The sequence below is a fragment of the Myotis davidii genome, unplaced genomic scaffold (genome assembly GCF_000327345.1).
Source record: "Myotis davidii unplaced genomic scaffold, ASM32734v1 scaffold1017, whole genome shotgun sequence".
Classification (NCBI taxonomy): domain Eukaryota; kingdom Metazoa; phylum Chordata; class Mammalia; order Chiroptera; family Vespertilionidae; genus Myotis; species Myotis davidii.
In genome coordinates this window covers 1047480-1053026 of record NW_006288361.1, presented here as the reverse complement: position 1 = coordinate 1053026, position 5547 = coordinate 1047480, and the positions used below count along the sequence as shown (strand labels likewise).

The 5547-nt window shown below is 44.2% G+C and overlaps 1 pseudogene; it reads left to right on the top strand.

Annotated features, from left to right (window-relative positions):
- The first annotated feature begins 566 nt into the window (after positions 1 to 566).
- LOC102772765 lies at positions 567 to 4539 on the top strand (annotated as a pseudogene).
- Positions 4540 to 5547: the final 1008 nt, after the last annotated feature.

Sequence of the window (5547 nt, the reverse complement as noted above, 5' to 3'; positions counted from 1 at the left end):
CCTCCTCCTTTCCTTTCCCAACGTGATTCACACGTTTCCCTTCCAGACCGGCTGGTCTCCATTGTGTGTGACTGAGCTGAATTGTAAAGCATTTTGAACTTTACTCAGCTACGAAATGAGGATACAGCCTAGGAGTTATAAACCTCCATTAAATAAAGTAAAGCCTCTTTAGCACCCAACAGTGGAGGAGAACACAGAAAACCCACAGTAGCTCTCTAATCACCTACCCTAATCCCACCTGCCCAGCCTTTCTACCTTAATCAAGTCAATTCAAACACACAGCCCAAATCTTAGCTTAGCCACTCAACTGCCCAAGGCCTCAGAGCTCAACCTCCCATCCTCACCTTAAATCCAAGTCAATATAGTTTTAACCATTTCACTTTATAACTTTCACTTCGTATCTCTCTCTCTAGCTAGCTAGCTCCCTCTTCCCCGTGCCACCCCCCTTACACAGACACACACGCCATGAGAGATCTTAGCCCTCTTCTCCCAGAAACCCCCCAATGGTCCACTTACTTGGGAGTATTAAGGGGAAAGTCCCAGCCAGGACAAACCAGGTAGAGAAGATGAGGACCTTCCTGATCATGGTTCAGGCGGCAGGGAGCACAGGATGCTGGAGAAGGTGAGCAGGCAGGTGGCAAGCCCTCCCCGAGCTGGACTGATGAGAGCTCTGCTCAGCTTTTATAGAACCCTCAGCCCAAGGGGCTGAAGGCAGCATTCTCAGGTGGTTATTATTTAAAAAAAAAAAAAAAAAAAAACAACTTTTCTCTCACACACACACACACACACACACACACACACACACACATACACATACAATGAGAATGTCTCCCTGGAGCAAAGGCCCTGGGGGAGAGAGAAACAAGGAAGAGGTTGGAGGAAAACCCTGATAAGGTCTTAGGTTGGGTTGCCCCATTACCATTAGCAGCAATTATCTGCTTTTCAGAGGATGAGGGGGAAATTCTAGTTTCACCAGCTAACAGAGGACTCCACTCCCAGCCCATGGTTGCAAGTTTGTCATCTAGACTGGAGCCAACTATTGTTTTACTAAACTCTTGAAATGCTACGTTGAGTCAGAATGAGGGACTAAGAATTGTGGTCAGAGCCTGATGGCGACTTTGATTCTAAGGGAGAGTCCTATTACACAGTCTTCTAACTCAAACCCGTCTCTCAGAGAGAACTGACGAGAATTATAATTACTCCAACTATTATTACTACAATAAAGCAGATGTATCTAAAATTATAAGATTTCACATGTGCTATTATCATATTTGATTCTCACCACAGTCCTATGAGGGAGTCGTTATTATCCTCATTTTTCTGATGAGGAACCTAGGCCAAGGGACTCCAAATGCAATGATGCCAAATTCAAATGAAGATATTCAAGTTATGCAGAGATGTCATTCACATCAAGTACTCGTGGCTGTGCAGACTTGGCTCCTGCTAGTGACTTTTCCCGTCCTCTAGGGGGCAGCACGAAGCTGCAATGTGTCCTTGGTGGAAGCACAGATTAACCCTCACAGTAGGTGTACAATGGGCTGAGAATATGCCAGAGGGACTAACACATAAATAGCCTCAGCATCCAATTAAAAGTCATGCCATTACCTGAAGAGGAGGTGTTTCACACATATGTGCAATTCCCATCACAGGGTCCAACTCCCACAAGTCCTTCAGGCCTATTTTTTTTTTAAATATATATTTTATTGATTTTTTTTTAACAGAGAGGAAGGGAGAGGGATAGAGAGTTAGAAACATTGATCAGAGAGAAACATCGATCAGCTGCCTCCTGCACACCCCCCACTGGGGATGTGCCTGCAACAGAGGTACCTGCCCTTGACCGGAATCAAACCTGGGATCCTTCAGTCCGCGGGCCAGTGCTCTATCCACTGAGCCAAACTGGTTAGGGCCAGGCCTATTTTCTTTACTTAAAAAGTCACAGTTGATCCCTGCACCTCAGAACCCACAGGGTGGGCAATATCATTGACAGAAACACACACATAGCCCAAAATCCCCAGAAAAGATGTTATGAATAGCCCGTTGAGAGGGAGGGAGAGGACTCCTCCCACACACACACTCCTGTCTTGTATAAATAAGTGTAAACAAGAGACCCTGATTGTGTTGTGATAAAGCCAATTTAGTAAAGCAATTAGAGCAAGCAAATTGATTAAAGAAGTAAGGCGAGCAAATCTACTTCATCCAGTTTGGGACGCAGGTGGGCATCACTCAGCTGATCTGAGTGGTGAGTTGGATGGGCGTTCGAAGTGTTATATAGCCTCCTGTCTATAAGTTTCAAAATTCCTCTGCAGAATATCTTGATACAGATTAACTCTCAAGGTCCCTTTTTACTTTGTGTGGCCTTCCCAGCATGCACGAGAAGCACCTGGCAATTTTATCTTGCCAAGCCTTAAGACTGTTGGCTCTTTGTTTAGGGAGTAAAAAAGACAAAACAAACAAGCAAAAACCTGTCCTGTCCCCTTCCCCAAAATGGCCGATTTCTTTGTTTAGTCATGCAGCGGTTCTCAACCTGTGGGTCACGACCCCTTTGGGGGTCGAACGACCCTTTCACGGGGGTCGCCTAAGACCATCCTGCATATCAGATATTTACATTACGATTCATAACAGTAGCAACATGACAGTTATGAAGTAGCAACGAAAATAATTTTATGGTTGGGTCACAACATGAGGAACTGTATTTAAAGGGCCAGAAGGTTGAGAACCACTGGTTAGTGCATGAGAAAAACTCCCTTCTCTCCCCCTTCTCCTCTACTTTTCTGCATTCTTCAGTTGGAGAGGCATTAACCATTTGCTTGGGAGAGATAAAGGCTTGCAATTTACAAGCTGGCTGTAAATGGCCTGCACTGTTTGGCCTTGTTTTAACTTTCTTGTCTCAGTTTCCTTATTCCTTTTGCCCTGGAATTTTCCTCGCTTTTCACTGCCCTGTAACAAAGGCTTTCAGCAATAGTGATAACACTTAACATTTTGCTCAACTATGAGCCACAGGTATGTATTGTTCTACCCAATACCAACCTAAGGTAATTTTATTATTCTCCTTTTTTAGATAAGGAAACCGTGGCACAGAGAGGTAGGGAAGTTATGAAAGGTCACACAATAATATTGTAGCATCAAGAAGCAGCCTAGCCTGTGGGGTGGGGTGGCGCAGGGAGGCCCTGGTGGGGAACAACGGACAGGAAGGCTGGAGAGAAGCCTGAGAAGCAGCATTGAGTTGGAGCCCCCAGAGGACCCGAAGAAGCAGCAGAAAAACCTGGGAAAACTAAGACAGTGTCTTCCAGGAATGGAAGGGAAAATTCCAGTCGCCGTGCTGAGAAGCCAGCAGCTGAGGAAGCTGCAGGCCTCCCAGCAAAGCCTACAATGATCTCCAGTTTAGATTTGCCATCGGCAGTCAGATGGCAAAGAAAGCAAGCATCAGGCACGCCATCATACTTGGATCAACCTAGCCTGGCCAGTGTGGCTCAGTTGGTTAGGTATCCTCCCAGGCACCAAGAGGTCACTGGTTTGATTCTCAGTCAGGACGCATACTCAATCCCCAGTGGGGGATATGCAGGAGGCAGCCAATAGATGTTTCTCTCTCATCAATCATGTTTCCATCTCCCTTCCTCCTTTCCTAAAAAAAATCAGTAAAGACATATTTTTTTAAAAAAAAGAAGCAGCAGCAATCCATTGGGCAGTCTGAGGCTAGGGCCTCTCTCAACCACTCTTTTATTTCTCCCCCAAGTCCAGTGAGCTCCCTGATCTCCTCACTGCCCACTTTGTCCTGTGAAGTAAGGGCGAGGGCTATGCCCTCCATCTTGCCCCGGCTCCTCCATGTTGCGGCAGCCGCCATGTGCTCAGGAAAGTACCTTCTTCCCGGAAGCTGGGATTTCTTTAAACTAACCAATGACAATCAAGGAACATGCGCGCCAGAGAGATGACCACATCCTGTGTAACAAGACCCGACTTGCTCCTGGCCAATCGGCAGGGCCCACAGTCAGCTCCCTTCCCCTCACTCCACCCCCTATTAAAATGGGCATAACAGTAAACCCAAGGAAACTCTTCCAACTCTTACTCCAAAAACCCTTTCGGTAACAGCAGCTTTTAATGAAGACTAAGGTAGAGAGCCTGAGGAAATGCCTGCAGGAGCAAAGTGAGGAATATTGAAAGGGTTACACCAACATCAGCAGGACCACCCTCCTTCAATAAAGAAAAGCATGGGTTTTCTTTTTGTTTTTCCATATATTTTTATTGATTTCAGAGAAGAAGAGAGAGGGAGAGAGAGATAGAAACATCAATGATGAGAGAGAATTGATGATTGGCTGCTTCCTGCACTCACCCTACTGGAGATCAGGCCTGCAACTCAATCAAGTGCCCTGATCAGGAATCCAACCATGACCTTCCGTTTCATAGGTCAACCCTTGACCACTGAGCAACACTGGCCAGGCAAGCATGGGTTTTATGATAACCAGAAGCTATGGGAGCGAAATATAAAATCTCATCTTGGAAATGCCCATGACCAAGACAATTAAATGATATGATTTGAAATGGGGGTGTTGTAAAGTTAAAAGGAACAGTTTCCTTTTTAAAGAACGGCATTTAAAACAAAGACTACCTTTGGAGACTACCTTTTTATTTTTCCAAGGTTGAGTGGTACACTAATAAGTGAGAGTTTGAAACTTGACGTGATTTATATTTTCTATACAGACTTCAAGACATGTGCTAAGTTTGTAGTTTCCTATGATTAGTTTCCAATGGTCACAGCTAATTTTTGAAAATCAGAAATAGTACCTTTCTAAGAATGGCATATTTTTTAGACACAGCGATTAGCACATTAAGAGGGAAGCAAAAAGTTGTTTGTTTAAGCTGCAAGCAATTACTCTGTAACTTAACTCCCTTATTAACCTAAACTTTCCGTCTCCCAGGAACAGCCTTGTAGAAAAGGAGTATTGCATTGGAGCAAAATGTTACTGAAAGTAAGTTAGATAAAATTAAAATATTGCTCATCGCTGGATCCAATTTACAGATGAGGAAACCGAGGCACAAACAATTTAAATAACTTGCCCAAAGTTACAAGAGCCAGTAACAGGTAGAGGCATGATTCAATCCAGGCAAAATGGCTCAGAGTCAGTTCCCATCTTTCCTCTGTATAGATTCATCTCTTCATCATTTCGTGTCAACGGAATTACTCTGATAGTTAGAGATCAATCCCTTCCTTACATCTCTTCCCCGACTATATTGAAAGCTTCAGAGGACAGGGGCCAGACTTACACAACTTTGTTCCCTAACAACACCTTGCTAGGTGCTTTGCCCATTATTCTTGAACCAAATTAGCTCATACATTTGAAAGGCAGACATTGAAGCTCAGCAGAATCCCAGCTATGTTAGATTTGAAAGGAGGTTAAAGAATGGATAAAGGATGGAAGAGCCCATTATTAGATTTGATAAACCCCCAAAGCAATCTGAAACAAAGTCACAAAATCAATTGCACACAGGTTTTTTTTTTCTCTCTTGATCATTAGAATTTCCTTCTACAGTGCTGCCTCCTCCTACCCTTTC